Here is a 20,459-nt window from a genome sequence, read left to right as displayed (position 1 = left end):
ACCCCCCACCTTCCTATGCTAACTAGACAATTTATCCTCTACCTTCAAAATACTGTATCTTTTTCCCTGTAGGCAAAATCTCTTAAAATTTAGCAGTTGGTTAAAACACACACAGACACACACACACACACACACACCACAGTGAGCTATGAAGAAATATTTTAAGCTTCAGGGTCATTGCAAATTCTGCCATTAATATAACATACAGCCGACTGGTTAATATTTTATTTTACTTGTGTTGTAGAGTACGAGGAGAAATTTTCCAAAATGTGAGCTTCTTCTTTATCTTTGCTCAGTGTCCAGGTAGAGTAGAAACCAAAACCTGAACATGTGAATCAAACAGAATGACATCCACTAACTTCAGCTTTTGTTTTTAATTAATTATGAGTTATGTAAAAATTTCATACATCTATATATATATATATTTTGCTTCAAGGCAGAGTTCAAAATTTTGAAAAATATATTTATTTACTTTCTTGACAACAGTTATGTGACAAGACAAATACCACTCTCATGCCTGTATGCTACGAAGCTATAGCCAGCAGGTGGTTGTCATACAGTGTGGGAACAGCTGGCCTGGCTTCGTTAAAACAAGAGTCTCCAGTTTTGAAAGCGGCTCTGTGAGATGACTATTGAGCAGATTATGAACATGATTTTGGCGTGACGGGTGATCGGACCAAGCTGGACCAGGTCTGTTCCAGTCAGGGTCAGTTGGTGTTGACAGCCAGCAGACAAAATCCTGTAGTGTGTGATGTGTAATAATTTCTAATCTTAAGTCTTCAGATCTAGTCGCTGCCAGCTGTTCTCATGAATTGTTACTAACCAGTTGTTCAGTGCGTTGTTTAGTGTATTTATGCTCCTTCATGACGATGCTAGGATTCATTTACCATGTTTACCTTAGGTTGAGTCCAAAATCACTCACTCCTTACTCACTATCCAGGGAGTCCTACGTAGAGAACAATATAATGTACTCGTTGGTAAAATGAAAATTTTCAACACTACTCATAATACTACTACTGATAATCTTCTCTGAGACGTTTTTCTTTCTTTCAGGGCGAGCTCAATGCATGATGGTATATATTGCTTGGTTAGTGACCATCGGTTGTACACCACTTTTCTCGATGCATCGTGGGATATAATGAGTCCACTATATAGGGTATGATAATTCTCATTAAATATTCAGACAGCACTACAAAATGGCGAACTTAGTTTAGTGTGTTAGCATGCTAACAAATGCTAATAAGCACTAAACACAAAGTACAGCTGAGGCTGAGTGGAGTGCCATTAGTTTTGCAGGTAATTAGTCACAAATCAAAGTATAGGACAAATTAAATTTAGACCTTTGAGCAACTGATCGACACAGACAGACAACCTTGTCATCCCTAGAGAAATGTTGCTAGCATGCCTAAATATTCCTACCTGCACCTCTACAGCTCACCCAATCATCACATTATATATTGCTTGGTTGATCTGATAAGAAGATTTTTTTCATCTTTTAACAGCCAGGCTAGTGGCTTAGCTCTGTTTCCAGTCTTTGTGCTAAACTAAGTAAACCACCTGCTGGCTCTAGCTTCATGATACCTTACAGACCAGAGAATGGTATCAATATTCTTATACAACTCCCAACAAGCAAAAACTAGACCCTGATCCTGAAGTTCAGTTACGAGTGTACAGTATTTAGTTATAACAAAATGTCAAATAGCATTTGACTTTTTACCAGGATAAGCCAGACTGAACCAAACATGCCTGTGTTGTGTATTTTCTTTGGAGCATGACCTTTAAACAGATTTCTGAGTGGTGATACACAACCTGACTCAACCCCTGGACAGCAGCACCAACTGTGCCAGAGTGTATCAGCTGGAGGTGCTGCTGTTTGTATAAGGGTGAGCTGTCACCGAACCTAACATCTTATCCTTATGTAACCCAGTGTAGTTCACAAGACCACGAGGAGGCCGATCAATCATGAACTAGTGACATGCCCTTACCTCATTGGAGGGCAGATAGACCCATGGATGGTGTGTGCGGTTGAAATAACTCTCTCATTTTTACCTCAGTGTTTGCAGTTTGTGATGCATATTGACAATTTTGAAATATCCACAAGAGAAGGAATCAATTCCCCCGAAAAGTTCCTATGTTTTTGTGAGCGACCCAAAGATCCGTCCACAACAAAGCCCTGGTTAATTCCAGATGAGACCCATGTACTGAGCACCATGCTGTGACACCAACATTGTACACCCAGCTTCGACTCAAGGCTGGCTCAGTCACAGAACACCTTTGGCATGATGAAGTCAAGATGGTATGATTGTTTTCTTCAAGGCCTTGGAGGTGAGACCAAATGGTGTGCCTTCTGTCCCTGTTGTTTCTGCCTTCCTGCACAACCTCTGCGTGAGTACTGGGGACATTTATGATGTAAGCCAGATGCTTGTGACCCTGAGGCACCACCGCCACCAGGCTCTGAGACAGGGGAGGAGAGTTGCGTTGAGAGGGGGGGGGATCAACCTGCAGCCTGTCACTTTGCCCTTTAGATCTTCTGAATTAGCTGTCTTTGCTTTTAGCTTATGAAGCTTATTTTCCTAATTTCTCCAATATACTATAAAATCTGAAACCAAATCCTTCACCTTCACCATGAATTGGAACCGTTATGTTGAACATCCAGAAATTCCCATATTGATCAAATGTTCCACTTTATATGGTTCATAATAAAAGTCAAGGTTGCATAAGGCACAATAGCATGGCCGTTTGGTCAGTTTATAAATACCCTCACTATCAGACAGCTACATTTTAAATATGACCATACATCTTGGGTTGGTGTTTTTCTTTTACATCCTCCCATTTCTTGGCTTCACACATTTTTTTCCCCAGGCGCATCTTCTCAATAATGAGTCTGCTGGGGAGTGAAGCAAACAGATTGGTATTAATTCAGGACAAATTAGATTATTGCAAAAGTGACTTTTACTTCATAAAGCATAATTACTGTCATCCTGATCTGGCAGTGTGTGCTCCTCATTTATGAAAGGGCTGTCAGTCTCAAATTAAGTTTAGTCTCCTCATCTGACCTATTGCGTTAGATGAGAAAAAGGAAAATTGAAATGTCATGTACCCTATGTTTTAATCATTGGGGAGATTAATACAGTGAAATAATATTTCTTGTTTATCAATCCAAAATGTCAAAATGCAACTCGCTTATATTTATAGATTTGCCTCCATCATTATTGGCCATGAGCGAAGAAAATATTCTCAAAATTTTAGCAGGAGTCTGCAATGGTACAGTCATGAGTAGAATACCAAAAAGAAACGATTAACTGCTTCATCATTAGCATAGGAGGTTGTGCTGGGAAAATGAATGTAATATTTATTTATTTATTTTCATACTTACTTATAGTTGTATCCACTTCTATGCAAAAGTTTTAGTAACTGTAGATGTTCAGATATGAGATGGATATCCGTCACACATTACCAATAAGTGCGTCTGATCGGTCCTAAATTTATTCTGCAGCAGGACAACAAGCCCAAATTTACAGCCAGAGACTGGAGAACAGGGAGGCCTGCAGCAGATGGTCTGGCCCCAACAGAGCCCTGGTCTCAACATCATGGAGTCGGTCTGGGATTACATGACAAGACAGAAGACACTGAGACAGCCCAAATCCATAGAACTGTGGCAAGTTCTCCAAGATTCTTGGAACAACGTACTTGCCACCTTGAAAAACTGTGCAGAAGTGGACCAGGGAGGATTGGTCCTGTTTTTAAGGAAAAGGAAAATATTGATTTGATTTGGGTTTTTTTTTTTGTTTGTTTGTTTGTTTGTTTTTTTACTGCACTCAAGGTTATAGGTAAATAAAAAACTATTCATGGCATTCTCACTTTACTTTTAATGGCTAAAACGTTTGCACAGTGGGCTACAGTATATAGAAGTATGTATGTATATGTATGTATGTATGTATACATACTGTATATATTATTTTTTTGATGTTTGTAATCCCACATGAATGGGTCAAATGCATGACAGGAATAAAAATGATTTTTTTATCGTCAACGTTATAGTTAAATGCAAATGTTAGCATGCTAACATGCTCACAATGACAATGTTAGCTTTCTGATGGTAACATGCTAGTTAGCACTAAACACACATTAGCTGAGGCTGATGGAAATGTTGTTATTGTGGGTATTAAATCATTAACCATTAGAGGGCAACTTGGCTTGACTTGGTGGTGGATGAATAAATTTGATGATCATCAGAATTATTACTATTCATTGGAAGGGCTGTATGAATATCTGAGCCATTCGGCATGTGGTGATTTATACACATAGGCCTTAGTAAGTAGAGGCGAAGAAGCCAAGGGTCATCTTGACGAGCACACATGAAGCACTTATAGCTCTGTAGCTAGGTATAGCTAGTCACCCATCAAAGATTATCCGAATATCAAGCCCCATTTACAAGCCCCCTTTGTAAATGGGACACAGTCACGTCCATGGAATTGACAGAAATGATAGATACAGCAGCTGGTACTCAACCCAGCTTCCAGACAGGATAGCAGTAAATTACAAGAAGCATGCGTAGAGGCAATATTAGATCCTTTATGGGGCAGAACACTGTGCTGAGATGTACAGTGATACCGCTTCCATGTTGGTATTGGCAATTCATCCCATAACTGTTGAGGCATTTCGCACAAAATCATTGTCATCCTGTTGGTAGTGCTAGAGGAAAAGTCAAGGGATCACCAAGGTCTCTGGTGACCATGAATATCTGAACAAAATTTGTAACAGTTATTGAACTGTCATCGTCACAGACCGTCAGACTGCCACCTTTCCTACATGAAAATATGTTAAAGAAAAAAAGAAACATTTTGTCTACTAGTAGGTTAGACTGTTCGAACTGAAGGCAGAACTGAAAAAAGAAAAAATCTGTTTACAAGTGCAGCAACAGGTGTGAACTACAGACCATTACCTCCCTTACAGTAGGCTAAGTTGCCATGACAAATCAGGCATGGCAGTTGAACACAGTGTGACACTGTGACAGTGAAACTCTTACAGGCTCTTAGACACATCATACCATACTGTGATACCAGCATCATATAGCAAAACACAGGTATGCTGTCCACTAAAAATACACACAGTACACCCAAAAATATTTACAGTATTGATGTGGGATTGACGATTGACTTCTTATGTATTGTATTTATCATATAGCTCATTACTGTTTTAATTTGCTTTTGTGTATCACAGAGTTGTTTCTATGGGGAATACAATATTTGCTTCCAATGTAGCACTTCAAATGCTCCTGGACCCTCCCCTCATGTAAGCACTGCAAGTTAAATTAATTCTTTGTCTTGCAAAAAAATAAAAAAAATAATAAAAAAGCTAATAGGGGGATTAATTTCTCTCATTTATTGTTTTGTTTCAGTTCATGTTCAATCAATCAAATAAAATGCTTTTACAGAGGCTGGTAAATTTGATACAAATTAATGCAATTAACTTTGCTTTACAACAGAAGAGCTGCGACGAGGACAATGCATCAAACTAGAAGAGGAAATATTTGATGTTAACATCGTGAATCATGGAATTGTAATGAATTATGGAGCAATAAAAAGTGTAAACAGCTACAGACATTTTAGGTTATGCTTTATTTCCTCCTCAGCATGGTTGCCATAGATGCCAGAACTGTGCCTGTTCCTCTTTGGTCTCTGGTTGTCTTTACTGCTTCTATTTTGGTCTCAGTCTCAGTCCAAAGTGTCAGGCGGCGCAGGAGGGGAGTGGCAAGCCAGTCTTTCACCACAGGGAGAGAAAGTGTTAGGTTGTCTAGCCAGAACCCCACAGAGACGTTAGCCCCACAGGTACATGCTAATGAAGACAGCGAAATCAATATTCCTGCCATCCTCCCCACAGCAACCAACACACACACACACACACACACACACACACACACACACACACACACACACACACACACACACATTTGTATTTCTGTACTTCTGAGGACCTTCTATTGACTACACTTAGTCCCTATTTCCACACCTGAAAACTGAAATACAACCTCGAATATATTTTTAAATATCATTACATTACATGCAGCCGGTTTTGATGAGCCAACTTTAACCTGCCTTTCATACTTCAGTCCGTGACTATCCATATTTCCCAAAATGCCTCCACTAAACCACCATGCATTTTGTTAGGTCTATGTAAAAATGTTGAAGGACTAGTTTGACATTTTGGGATATGCATTTTTTTGCACTCTTACAGAGAGTTAGATGAATGTAGATCAAATCGGCACATTCATTTACACATCGTAAAACTCCTTGTAATCCTACAAGAAGATGTAAGGTACTGATCAGTGAGCTTTAGCGGTAGGCTAGGAGCTGTTTTGCTAACGTAAGCTAACTAGCTTCTTGCTGTAGTTTCGTGGACAAACATAAGTGGTAGCTTATCTATTTTATAATCCAAGAAGGCGAAAAGGCATATTTCTCAAAATGCTATTATTGACTATTCCTTTGACCGTAGTGTGAACAGGAAGAGATTTCATTTTCAAAACCTTACATATCTTCTGGCTGCACTAGATTCTGGTCTATTGAGGACAGTGTCAGTAGATACATATCTCCACCTCCAATAATATTGATTTCTTCCTGTATTATGGCTGAAAATTGGTACAAATTGTGAGTGGGAATAGACCTCTCTCTCACTCTCTAGACCTGAGTTTGTCTGTGATGTTTTGGCTGGCAAAAAAAAAAAAAACAGCTATAATTATCAGTGCAAAATACAACTTTAATCACAAAAGTGTCAAGATATATTATATATATAATTTCCACTGCTGATAAGGTGTATTTTCTGCTCCATGTTTATTTGCCATAGAGTCGTTGCACTGACAGGTATTAGCCGTTAACACTGTCCGAACTGACCGTGTGGGAGCATTCCAGTGCTCTTCCTGTCATTTTCCTCATGTTGTGCTCCTTTCTTTCTCTGTAAGTTTATGAAGTACATTCATTAAAGCCCAAGGATAAGTGCAAATATGTCAAACATAACTTTTTGCTCAAGTTCAAGACTTTTGAATATGTGCAGACATACAGTATATTTGCTTCAGTTTCCGCTACCCTGGGCAAGTTTGTGTTTTACTCACTCATGTCTTCTCACTGACTTTGTTTGAAAACACCCTAAAATTCACCTTAATTTCCATCTTACCACACCTTTACAATATTTTGTTATGGAGCCTTCCTTTAAGATTTACTACTTCATGCAAAAATAACCTTAACTCCCTTATTTCAACCTAATCCTAAATATAATCTAAATCCCTCCATCAAAATAAACCTCTTTATATGTCAAATCTGTTTTCACATTTACATGTATTCTTGTACCTTGCTGTCTTTGTGAGAGCTGCAGCTGGTCCTCATAAAGACAGAGTTGTACCACTGTCACACACATTTCATTTCTTCATTATGCCACATGTGAGTCGGGGGTCCCATGTGACTTAGTTATAGGGGACAGTATGTCACCGAAGATTAAAATAAGGGAAAGATAAGGGAAAGTGTGTATGAGTTACAAGGATAAAGGGTAAGAACGGATAAAAGCTGATCTCAGATGAAAAGTCACACAGAGTAGAGTGAAAAAGAAAGAAGAAATAAGAAAAGGGAAGTGAAGGTAGAAATAGAATAGGTCCCACAGGCTTTCCTCTCTTTCTTGCCCCTAGCTGTGAGCTCCTGTTCACTGGTAATAGCAGACTGATTAACTTGGAAGACTGGATTCCCACCATCCCTGTGGCAAGCCAGCAAGAATATGAAACAGGACTTCCATCAAATCTTTCAAAATAAAACATCAAACGCATCAAGCCATCGTTTTATAAAAAAAAAAAGGAAAAAAAAAGAAAGAAAAAAAGTAATGTCAGACTTGTGTGGAACAAGAAACCAAAATCACAGCAATGAAAACACCTTTTGTTCTTGTTATACACAATGTCCCTGGACCCGAGACGTAAAGAAGGTGACAGGGATGCTGCTTTCTGAATGGAGGTGTGAAATCAAATCCTCTTTTTCTAGCAGGAAAGATTTGATCAGAGTTTGACTGATACATGAGCCAGATATCGACTTCTTAAAACCCAGATAAGCTTGGAGTTAGTGATGTCCAACTCTGATATAACGATTAATTTGTTTCAACAGGAATTGATTGGAGAGTAGATCAATACCGGTTGTCATTGAGAAACCTTTGAGTTGATGCTAATGTACTTTTTGATCTGATTTCACACACAAGAAGAAGAAGAGTGTTCATCATGGTTGTATCTACTTCTTCTTCTTCTTCTTGTTCATCTCATTATTCAAAATTTAGGGTTGACAGAAGAAGTCTATCCTCCTTGAAGATATTTATTTATTTATCTTTTGTTTATTATCTAATTTGACTGTCAGTCAAATTGTAACATTTTGCTAAAGGCTAACATTACACTATTTACCAGAAGTTAATTCTTCTTCGCCGCTCTAAAACAGTAGTTGCCAGTGGCTTCACAGTGCAACTTACTGTGTACGCTACTGATTTACAGCTGCAAAGAAAAATTCATTTCTGTTAAGAAAAAACAACAACAAACAAACAAAAAAAACTGTGTGAAAATATAAAGTTTATTAATAAATGATGTGGTATTGGTTCTGTGCGTACTTGCCAATACCCATTACCGTATTTTAGGCAGCAGCCTATCTGAGGCATTTGAGATACTAGTATTGGTATTGGGGCAATTCTACATGTTTGTAAATTAATTAATTTCTTCAGTTAATTAATTATTTTTGCTTCACTGGTTTGGTCCTCCATAGACTACTACAGCAGCAGGGGCATATGAAAATAAATAAATAATCTAGACCTAGGCTGAGTCGGCCAACATCTGGAGTGCATACGAGTGACGTCAGCCACTTTAAAAACTCATGATTTTATTCTTTTATCCGTATTAGGGAGCTTAGTTTTTAAATGTATTTCGGGCTTTTACTTTGAAGCCAAAACCACCCTAGCGTTGCTGTGGTTGCAGCTGCTCGCTTGACGCATCTCTCTCTCCTCTCTGTCTCTCTACCTCTCTCTACCCGCCGTCATCCAACACGGTGCCGCTGCCTCCTTCAACCTGGAGCCGCCGTCAGGAAGGATTAGCTGCCTGGTTACCGGAGAGAAAACCAGATAAGATTAAAAAAATAATAATAAATAAAAAGAAAAATCGGATTTTTATGAGGGTAGTTTTTTTCCTCCATGGAAGACAGAGTGGAAGGAGACCAACTCAGAGAGAGGATTGCATTCACAGTCTGTTCAAGTGTGTGAGTGTGTATTAGTCACAGAGTGTGTGTGTGTGTGTGTGTGTGTGTGTGTGTGTGTGTGTTCCTCGGACTCCCACTCAGTGATGTAAAACGTGAAGGTGGATTTTGGCATGTGGAGGAGCAGGTAAAAGGTAAGTCTCATCACACTTCACTGAGCCTGAATAGCTTTAACTGTCTTACAGTTTAAGGGGGGATGTTGGAGCTCCTGTGGCTTCAATCTGTTGCCAAGATGAATGAAAATCTTTCCCTGCACAACTCACTATTAACTGGCTGTTAAGTCGCAGGAAAAAGATATTGACACTTGGTTTCATCAGCAGACTATAGGCGTAGTCCCTTTATGGGCACTAGGTGTGAGGGTCTTGAGGAGGATGCAAGTAATTCCACAGCTAAATAAATAAATAAATTCACAAGAGAAGTGACGAGGTCCCCCATGAGGTCTGTGGTGATGAATGGAGATAAAAGCTTTGCCTCAGTTTTCAGAGTGATGTAGGTGTTGAAAATGTGGTGCATTCACTGTGTGAGTTTGGGTGGATGACGACACTTCTCCCCGAGCATTGCAGGATGAAAAGGGAATCAGTTAAGTGATATTAAATGAGATTTCAAAATAAAAATAAATAAATAAATAAACGTGTGTGAAATTTTGGCCTGGGCTCGGTTGACGTCTGTTGGATGTGACTGTAATTTCCTTTCACCGAAGATTGTTGCAGTAAAAGAGATTGCATCTGTGCACCGGCTGACACGATGATACCAACTCACTCACTTCACAAGGTGGGTAAAACCCTTCCCCGAGCTGCACAGCGGGGATGACACATGCACTGTATGAAGTTGGAAGCTGGCGCTCTGCTGTGAGTCAAGTGGCCCTGCAGCAGAGAGACACAGTCCTTTTTTTTTTGTAAGCCCCGGGAGTGGACCAGGATCTCTAAAAGCCTGCCGGGGTTAGATATAGTGTAGATATATTCTTTCATGCAGATGAGTGCTTGCAAAAACTCCCCACTTTACTTCTATTCTGACCTTAAGTATGAGAAATAGGACTGAATTATAAATGAGTTATGCTCCAGCCAAGGGACTCAGCTACTGTCTCTTGTCTGACTTCCGCGGGCATTAATTGACTATGGCATGGCTACGGTAATTGGGTGCAAATTCAATCTGGTTCTTCTTATCTTTATAATGGAGAGCAAAGTTCAAGGGAAATAGTCAGAGATGCATTTGTTAAGCCATGTCTAAAAATAAAAATGGGCATTTGGGAACAATAGTTTGGTGAGCTGTGTCAAATAATTTATCGCGCTGACCAAATTGTTACATCTTTGCGCCCATGAAGCTGGAATATAAAAGTGTTTTTTTAATAAGTTTTCATGTGACAAATGAATTCAGGTGCAGGTACCGCAGGGTTTCAACAACTGCCAACCCTGCTGTCTCCAAGCAAGAGGGATGCTAATGGAGGAGAGAGAGGATACAGGCGTTACCGCTGCAAGACAGAGAGAGAGAGAGAGAGAGTGAGAGTGTGAGGCGTTTCCATGGTAACCTGTCAGGGGTGTGTTTGGTCCCCGGAGATGATGAGGAACGGAGGGGAGGAGAGAGATGAGAGGCATGGAGAAAACTATCCCTCGTTAAGGGTGAGAGGGGGATGGGAGAGGAGATAATGGAGGGAAGAGTCGAAGGTGGGATTGCCCCCCCCTCCACACACACACACACACACACTTCCCCACCCCTTCTCCTATTGTTTGTTTGTCTCCTTCCCGTGCTGTTGCCTCCTCGCAGGCTTCCTCTCCTCACACCACCTCCTCTGTTCGTTTGGAAGGAACCCGTTGGTGCTCGTCATGCCTGTGTTTGCGTCATATGGAAGAGGGCTAGACGGTTATTATCAGTGTTCACGTGTTTGAACTCTGGCTTGAGGACATTGAGGCACTTAGTTGCTCTTGAATCAGTTGTAGTACTTCCTTGTATCTTTACCTGTTGGCCATTATAACCACAGCCAACATCTTGACCTCCACAGCCTCACTACTCACTCCTCGTGACGAGCACACAAACCAGCTGGTCGCTTCTTGGCTTTTGTAGTTTCCCTCAGATGCCAATAATGTGAAAAAAGCAATGCCAGTCTTCGGGTTATATCTGCTGAGTGTTTAGCTGTGTGTTACATTGACAATGTTATTGCTATTGTGAGGGGACTTTCATGCTCCGTGGCTGTCAGCTTCGACTCCACAGCCACAACACAGCTCACCTCTGGCCACGTCCGTACGACACACCCACAGCAAACTGTAAAACATCCAAAAATAAAAAAAATCCAAGGAAATCCAACTTAAACCAAAAGGAAGAATTTAGGCACCAACAGAAAAGACACAGACGCCACATGTTGCAGCAACAAGTGTGGCATCAAGATTTTTTGGTGTGTTGTTTTTGAAGTATTTTATGTCTTTTTTTATATCAGTGAGTTGACAGTAAAGATATGAAGGGAACATCAAAGGCTCCCCCAGCCACATTTGAGTCAAGGATGTCGTGACAGCAGCTTAACATAGGCCATGAAGTCTGCAAGTAAAAGATATCTGAGAAAGATCCAGAGTTTTCCCTTGACTTCTTGCATAGGAGTTATGCATATTATGTCTTGATTGATGATTTATATTATTTCTGTTTTTCAAAAGTTGATGGATTTAAAGCAGAGGAATTTTTACCACCTGGACTTTCATTCCAATGGTATCAACTTGGAAGCTTGTATAACTCTCTTATATATATCTAACATGATGGAGGTATGTGAGGCTGAAAAGTGCAAAAGGTGTTGTTGCTGAAGCCAGTAGAGCAGTAGTCCACAGCTTTAAAGTGAGTGCGGCGGCTGCTGCAAGATCGTTGCCATAGTAGTTGATCATCAACTCAACCAGTTAATTTGACTCACGAAGTAAGAAAAACAAGATTTAGTTCAATTTTGGAGTGAAATAATGAGTATTCACACAGATTCACATTTTATTTTATTGTTTGTTTACTTGTTGTCATGTATCTATTTTGGTCTATTCTGAGCACATTAGTGCACACATTAAAGTCATTTTCCCACAGACGCCCATCATGATGACAGTAAAACAACAGCTGGCTGCTGAACAGCCCCATTATTAATGTAAGGAGTTGGCAATTTCACACTCACAGCTTTAATTGCTTAATGATAATCTACTGAGTTGAGTTTTGTTTCAAGATAACTAATGACTAACTAATGACTAAAAAGCTGTTCAGCAGCCACCTCTCATATCCCACACTTTAAATTAGCATGAGTTGCCATGTAGTGGTTCGGCGACAAGAATGTTTCAAGTGTTTGTGCATGTTTCGCATCTCTGTGCATTAAATATTCTGCAGTCATGTAGAAAAATGGGATTTGAAACATACGGGAGCACCAGTTTTGTGTGGACAAAAGGGACTTTTAGTGGTTTATAGCTGCATTTTTTCACAGGCTTTACCAAACATTTGTAGCCTATACAATGCAGATTTGGTGCTTTGCAATGTTTATTGTATTCAGACTCAGGAACATTCCTTTATCATCAATTCAGGCCCTTCCCTGCAGGTTCCTGTGTAGATGGTGGTAATTAGACCTTCATGTCATTAGGTCTTAGAGCAGCAAGTGATGACCCCCCTCCTCACTTAATCTGACTGGACAGGATAGACTTTTATTCAACTCACTGACTGCTGTCAAAGCAGTCTTCCAAAAATATACTGTAAGTCATCTAGAGTGCGCAGAGCAGCACAAAAGCAGTAGACAAAAAGCTTCACTTTCATTGAAAAAGATTTTTCTCTATGATCACATCCCAAGACTCACATTTACAGAGCTTTCTAGTATTAAGGTTTGGCCCCAGTGGTGAAATTCAAAAAACAGACATATGACGTTTTCTAAGAATTTCCCCCTAAAAAGATTAAATCATAGTACAAATAAAAGCTCTGCAGGATGCATAGAGCTCATCTCTTCAAGAGAACCTGTAGGGGCTGTATGGGGGAGGACTTCTATGCAGCTTAGGAGGTTCTTAAGCAAAGGGGAAAAAATGGCCGCAACAAGTGGAGGCAAGAAAGAAGTTCATCCAAATACTGAATTACAAAGATGGGCTAAAGTGCTTCAAATCGCAGGGATGAAACCACTCGTAAGTTGGAACTGCTTTTTTAGGTGAAATAAGAGCTCTCTGAGAGTTTTCTCAAAATAGTCTCAATTACAGGGTGCATCCCAGGTTTCTGATGCTGGGTGATCTTGAATGGGAAAAAAAAAAAAACTCAGTGGCTAAAAGGCAGCTCTCCATCAAAACATAATTTCTCAAAAAACAGAATATTTGTTTATATACTGAACTTTATTTCAGCTGACTGTTTTATGTGAAGGCAGATAAAGGGATTCACAGATTCTAAATTAAGATAAAAGATAAAACGGCATCAAGGACGTATGTGCAGTACGCACAACCAACATCACAGGGCAGCAAAAATAGAAACATGCATCATCATGGGATAAAAATGATGAAAGCCAGTAGAGCAGTCAGTAGGCTGAGTCTCTTAATCTCTGTATTCTTATTCTGAATACAGATTTGGCCAAAGTAACAGGACAGTGAAGGCTGTCTCCACATGTAGCCCCGCAACACATTAGCAATGCAGCGAGCTATATGGAGTGCTCGTTGTTATTGGAGGCGAATTTTTAGTTTGACAGGGAAGACAAGGCTAGTCTGTGGGGCCCTTTGCTGGAGTGTGATTAGCATTGCAGATGCAGGTTTCTGTAGGCGTCAGTTTCAACAAACTCAAGGTTCCCCTGTCTCCAGTGCATGATTAAAATGTAACAGTGGTGCGTGGGAAATTCACAAGAGCAAAATCATGCTCCAACACTCAAAGAGCCTATTTTTTGCTCAGGTATGTTGCACCTCCTTCGGCGCGCGCTCTCTTTGCTCTTTCTCCTGCACATAAATACACACAAGGGCTCAACCCGCATGGGATGGGAGCCAAAATTGGCTCAAAGCTGCCAAAAGCCATTATTTTCTGCAGATATTTGATATAAAAAATTAATGTGTGAATGTGAAGGAGGACATTGCTGGAAATGAGAGGCATGTGAATTTCCTGGAGAAACAAAGCAAAAGAAGGAAAAAAAAAAAATCTGTTTTTCGCAGCATGGAAACAAAATCTTTAAAATGATCATAACCATAACCAAAATAATAATCATAACTATTGGCATAATCATAATCATATAAATCTTCATAATAATCAATAACACCATAGTCATGCTTATGTAATCAAGCTGAAACATTACATTAAGATCAATGCAGGTTAAAATTCTCCCACAGACGACCCGCGTAATATTGATCAGTTTAAAAATGAATGTGTGTGTGTGTAGTCACATTTACATGCCACACAAGGTGCAGCTACGAGCACAGTGTCCATACTGTTCTGTACATCCTTGAACCACTGCACATTGCATTAATATCTGATAAGGTTATTTGTTGCCTTGTTGTGAGTCAGCGTAAACCCTGTGCACGTCATTTCCGTCTCATACCAGAGCACATGTATACCAGAGGAAACTGCTCACCGTCGCTCTGACCGAAAAACACCTTTGAGGTGGTAAAAGTCAAAATGTTTGTAAGTGCCTTTCATTCTTGCTGCTATATATAAACATGCTCAGCCCTCAGCAATGTCAAGCGCACATAATAGCACGCACCCCTTCCCATTGAGAAATGAGAAAAACGAAGCAACAGGCAGGTCTCTGGAGGACACGCTCCTGTAGGAGACGACAGTGAAATGGGAAAAAGGCTTTCAGCACAATGGAGCTCTCAGGTTAGTGTGGGCTTCCCTTCTTCCCCTGGCGTTATCACACACCCAGAGGACGGTTGACGTTAGCTGCTCCTCAGAAGTCTGTTTCTAGATTATTTAAAAGCACAGTCTGTGAAAGGAGCTGGGTGCCCTTTCTTTGAGCAGTACATTCATTAACACAAAAGTGTCACTTAAGGAGGGTGTTTTCTTCCCTTTGAATCAGATTTTCTGAACTTCTGACAGCCGCCGTTAGCTAACGCAGTCACGAGTCCTAGCATGAGGTATGTTTCTCCTGGTTGGCTACAAACACAAATGTCCTTAAAAATCAGCATTATTTTTTACAACTTTACATTGTCTTTGTCCAATATCTAAACTTAATAGCAGTAAATTTAGCATCAGCTAAAAAGCTAAAGCCTCTCGACTGTGTAACATTAGCTTATTCATGAAAGCTGCCTGGAGACAGCAGCAAAATAGCATCAATTTATAGCAGTAACCCAAGAGTGCCACAGGGACGGTGTAGTTTTTGTTAGCATCACCCAATGGGAAACCAAAAAGCCAATGGGACTTTTACATAAAATAAGAACTATGATAAACAAAAGTTAATGATACTTACACATTTTGTTCAGCAGGATCATCTTCACACATAAAAAAACACTCTTTTTTTTTGTTTTTGAAGCCTAATACAATCACCAGGAATGTTAGGCTATAAACCAACTACACCACGGTCGCATGACTTCATTGTCACCACCACTATGTTTACAACTTGTGGTTTGATTTAAGCCTTGAAATTTAAGCCTTTCCTTTTATAAAGTCAGTAATAGTTTGTAAAAGTACAAGAACACAAGACCGTAAAGGTGGACTAATGAGTCGAGCGGTTTCCGTGTTCGGTTGATGATGTATAACGTCCCCAACAACGTCTGTACTCTCATTTAGCCACTTGTTAGCATCCGGCCTTTTTAAGACAAGCAAAAGATTAAAGAAACCATGACTGGGGTATTTGCTGAAATATCTTATGTTGGAGAATAAAATGGAAAAAGTCTTAAGCTAATGTTACCTTTTCAGCCGTAACCAAAAACCCATTCAAAAAGCCAAAGACTTAAGGACGAGGGAACTGGAAATGCAAAAAATGTTCATTAATTTCCAGGTTCTAGGACTCACTCTTGCAGCACTTTGTGACTTACTTCTACTTTTAAACAAAATTTAACACCAGACTCAGTTTAACCAAATTATATGGGAAAATCTGTTTTGACATTTGTTATGTGATTTCTGTCTCTAATATAAATAGAGAATGACATTTTGTTTGTGGCATTCACACCACCGAAAAATGACATTTGAAAAATTAAACATAAATTTGTTTTTCTATCTTATTCTGGTTATTCTGGATAAACAGTGATAGTTTTCATTGTGAATACTACTTTCAAATTAAGAAATAGTACCTAAACCATGAACATCAGTGACAACATGTTCTTAAACTTACACCAAAAGATCAGAGAAGTATTATTACTTTATTCGGATCCCCATCGAGAGGTTCCAAAGACATTCTAATAAGTATGTTTTATACCAAAGACCTAACCTTTTATGATGCCCCCCAAAATCGATCACATCTATTATTATAGTTGGGTTTGGCAGCACACAGACTTTAATAGGAGCAGACACGAGAGGAGAGGAATTAAATATGACATAAGCTGAGAGACAGATTTGATATGAGAATGTCAGAGTACCTGCCGGCCCTCCCGCCCTAACGCTCATCTCTTTCCATTTTGGTATTTATTTCAGCAGTCAGGCCCGCAACCCCTGTATCTCCGGGAGATCTGCCTGCATCTGGCCCATATTCTATCATTAGCTCCCCCCCAGCCTCTCTCCCCCGCTACCTCCCTCCATCTCTGCAAGCGCAAATTTACTTTCGTCACACATACAGTGAAAATGATAGAAACGCATAAGGGCAAAATGGATTACATATTGTGCAGGTGATGGAAATGAAAGCCCTGAGGGGTCTATGAAACTAAAACAAAAGGAGACAGAAATGAGCAAAGAAAGGTTACAAAGACATTACTGAATTGGATAACAGAGCGGAAATGATGCCAAAAAGTCAAGGGGGAGGCATTTTGGAATGTCACTCAAAGTGCACGGCGTAAAATAAAGTGAACCTGATACAGAAAATGAAAGCGAGAGCGGTGGTAGGTGAGTGAAGAGTGAGCTCTAAATGAGATGTTTTGACTTAAAAGCATTAAGTAAAGACAAATTAGATCTTTTACTAACCTGATTTCTGAATTTTTGAATCTTTCAGTGAAACATTAAAATCGATAGGAGTTGCAATAACTGCATGGCCAACATTGATTGTTTTTGCTTTCATGTTTTTTCTTTGGAGTGGTGGATTCTGATGCGTTTGGAGCTGCAGTGGAGATAAATTAAACATCACTAGCGATATACTTAAGCATTTCGTTGCCCTGTAAAGTAAGGGTAAGGCAATATCTACACTGGGGTTGCTATCATGCAACGTGAAATTTTTATTCCTAGCAAAAATAAAAGCAGGGTGTAATAAAAGACACCAGGTGATGTTGAGCCAAACACAAATCAAACTGATTCCCCGACATCATATGCAGGGTACTAAGAACAACTGCTGATTGCCTGTCATGTATGATAGAGGGGACAGGGCTGCCCGCTGTTGCACATTTCAGGACAAATATTGTTCCAATCTAAGAGGGTCAGTATGGCTGTTGTCACCTCTGTGACAGGATGCAGGATGGCTTAGCTGGAGTGCTCGGTAATAGCACAAATAAAAGCAGAGAGTACAGGTACAAACAGGTTGTTTGTTCGGGTGGGAACAGAGCAGCACTCTCAGGGATCACCTGAGATACTGTAGTAACGACCCTAACAATACGATTGGCCCAACAAGCTGTAGTGTTAATGCACTCATCCCCTCATTATTACAAAGTACTTCAAAGAACACAGAGGCTATTAGATCCACAGTATAGCATCAGGCCTGTGTGTGTTTCCAGTTGTGGTGCCTGCGGCCTCTCAGCTGTCCTGTTGTGTGGACGCCAGCGCTCTGGCTGAGCCTCTGTTTGAGGGCACACTCCTTGCCGTGGGGCCATGCGGCTGGTTGATGGCCAAAGCCTCAGCTTCAATGGCTTTTTAGGATGACAGTATCAGCGCCACATGCCCTGCAATAGCTGTGTCCTTCTGTGCCGCCACACTGAGCATCTGAAATGAATGTAGTGTGCAGAGCTGCCTCTCATTCTAGGCAATTATTATTTACATTGTATTTCATTCAGTTTTAGTTTAGGTATAGATATATACTTTGGTGTTTGGTGTATTTACAGTATGTATGTGTTGCATCCTGAGTGTCTGACTGACTGACATTGCTTTGCTTCCCTGTGGAAATGACCTAAGAGCTCATTTAACTTGTGAAGTTTTATATAGATGTTGGTAGATTGTCAATGACTTTTTCCAACGAGATAAAATCACAAAAGGATTGTTTTTTCCAATGTATCTCAGTTAGTGCAACCTGTTGTATTTTGTCTCTAAGTGTCTCCATAGTTATATAGTTTTATTAGAGAAAAAGGTTTGTACTGCTGTTGCCTGATGTTTGCCTGAATACATCAGAGATGCTGGAGACACAGCCACGGATGACTTTTCATCAATACTTTTCACTTTATCTGACTGTGCAGAAAACGTATTAACAGTGTAAGACAGGCAGAGAGGAGGATGACAAAAGAGCAGCAGAAGTAATTTCATTCAAATTCCATTCACCTCCGTTGAGTTGGCGGTGGCGGCAGAAATCTCAGCAGCATACATCTCAAAACCTGAGCCATTAAACCTCTAAATATAGTCAGGACATGGCTACAGATTATAAGTGCTTTTTTTGGGGTGGGGTTCGGTTGATCTCGATCCATTAAAGCAGCGTTTCACCGCCTTCTCTGTGTGTGTGTTACACTCGTGAGCACACCTGGACTATTTGAGTAGATTGGGATTTTTTTACTTACCCTGTGTGTGCACTGTTGTTTTACTTCCTGTTTTTGTCTTGTTTTCCCTCCACTGTGTTTGTTTGCCCCGCCCTAATCTGTTTCACCTGTGTCCACTTAACCCTGCCTTCCAGGTGTTTTGAAGTCTCTGTGTTTGGAACTGCTTACAAATGTACTGCCTGGTAAATACTGCCTACTATAGACTCATTTTAATATTTAATTATTTTTACTATACTGTCATACTTAATATGAATAATGTTTTAGTGGGCGGTTCTGAACACAGCCTCAATCTTCCCCTCTGTCTTTGTCAGTTTGTCTGTTTTGCTCTTGTTGAGCTCTGCCCAGATTCTCCTTGTGTGGCTGTTTGGTTCCCCCGTTGTTCCCTTCTGCTTGGAGTTTAGACTTTTGTTCATGGACTTTTTTTATTTTTTTGGATCACCGCCCCAGTTTTGATTTCTGTTTCACCAGTTCAGTAAGTCTTTTGTGTTTGTGCTTGTGTGTTAACTGCAAGAACTCTGCTGCTGCTGTGGTCTGTTTTTGGGTCCAGTCATCCCAACTTATGACAACACCAGTCAGTGATGGTACACTTGGTAACAGCCAGGTAAGATTTTCAGACAGTTTTAAACTAAAGTGAAAAATGGACTTGGTAAAAATGGAAAGAAATCTTCACACGGGCCACAAGAGTTCAGCTCCTCCACCACATGACTTTTCAGACTCAAAACACAATCATTCTTCTGTGTTCAGTGTGATGTAGGTTCTACTGGGGAAAAAAATACAGAGAGTTCAGACGCAGGAGTGAACTGAATTGTCTCTTTTGCACATCCAACTTTAATACTCTTCCTCACTCCACCAGCTGTGGGCACTATATCTGGGCGTCCATTTTTACCACAACACAAAACGGTTGTAAATAGACACCATGTTTCTGAAGTTCGGGAGTTTCCCATCTTGCTTGATTAACAACAGTAACTCTCTCTTCTCAGAGCATCACTCACATTACATACTGAGCACTGTCCCTTCTTAAAAATGATTTGCTGATATATTTGATAAAACAAGCAGAACAATCTAGCATGATTAAAACCTGATGGATTAATATTTCCCGTAGGGAATCAAAATAGAGATCGGAACTAAAACTATCTGACTTTTATAAAAAAAAATTTAAAAATTAATTTTTTTTTTTAAAAAGCTAAAATTTTTCCCATGGGACAGAGGAGAATTAATTTTAATGGTCTGAACTGCAAAGTGACTTTTTTTTTTTTTTTTTTACAAACCATTAGTAATGGCTGTAAAGTTATATTAGACTATAGTAAATATAAATAAAAGGAAACTAAATCAAAGCATTTCTTATCTCACCCAAAGTGAAACTTATCTGAAACTGACACTGACGTAAAACATGAAAATCAAATTAATATGAAAATATAAAACTTAATATGTGTAAACACGAACAAAACTTTAGAGCAAGTACGAAGAACCCGGGCTTCGCAAACGGGAT

At 39.8% G+C, this 20,459-nt stretch overlaps 1 protein-coding gene across 1 annotated transcript in view; it reads left to right on the top strand.

Moving 5' to 3' along the window:
- Positions 1-9,065: 9,065 nt before the first annotated feature.
- Positions 9,066-20,459, top strand: part of lingo2b (leucine rich repeat and Ig domain containing 2b) — a 32,863-nt gene continuing 21,469 nt past the window's right edge. The window contains exon 1 of the mRNA XM_023426847.2: positions 9,066-9,394. The gene's annotated coding sequence lies outside the window, so the exon portion shown is untranslated. The remainder of the gene's footprint in view (positions 9,395-20,459) is intronic.

Source organism: Seriola lalandi, unplaced genomic scaffold (assembly GCF_002814215.2).
Source record: "Seriola lalandi dorsalis isolate HSWRI2012SDOR001 ecotype SW California unplaced genomic scaffold, Sedor1 jcf7180002054842, whole genome shotgun sequence".
In the NCBI taxonomy this organism is placed as follows: Eukaryota; Metazoa; Chordata; class Actinopteri; order Carangiformes; family Carangidae; genus Seriola; species Seriola lalandi.
Note: the sequence above shows the minus strand (reverse complement) of the source record. Positions and strands in the feature narration are given on the sequence as shown.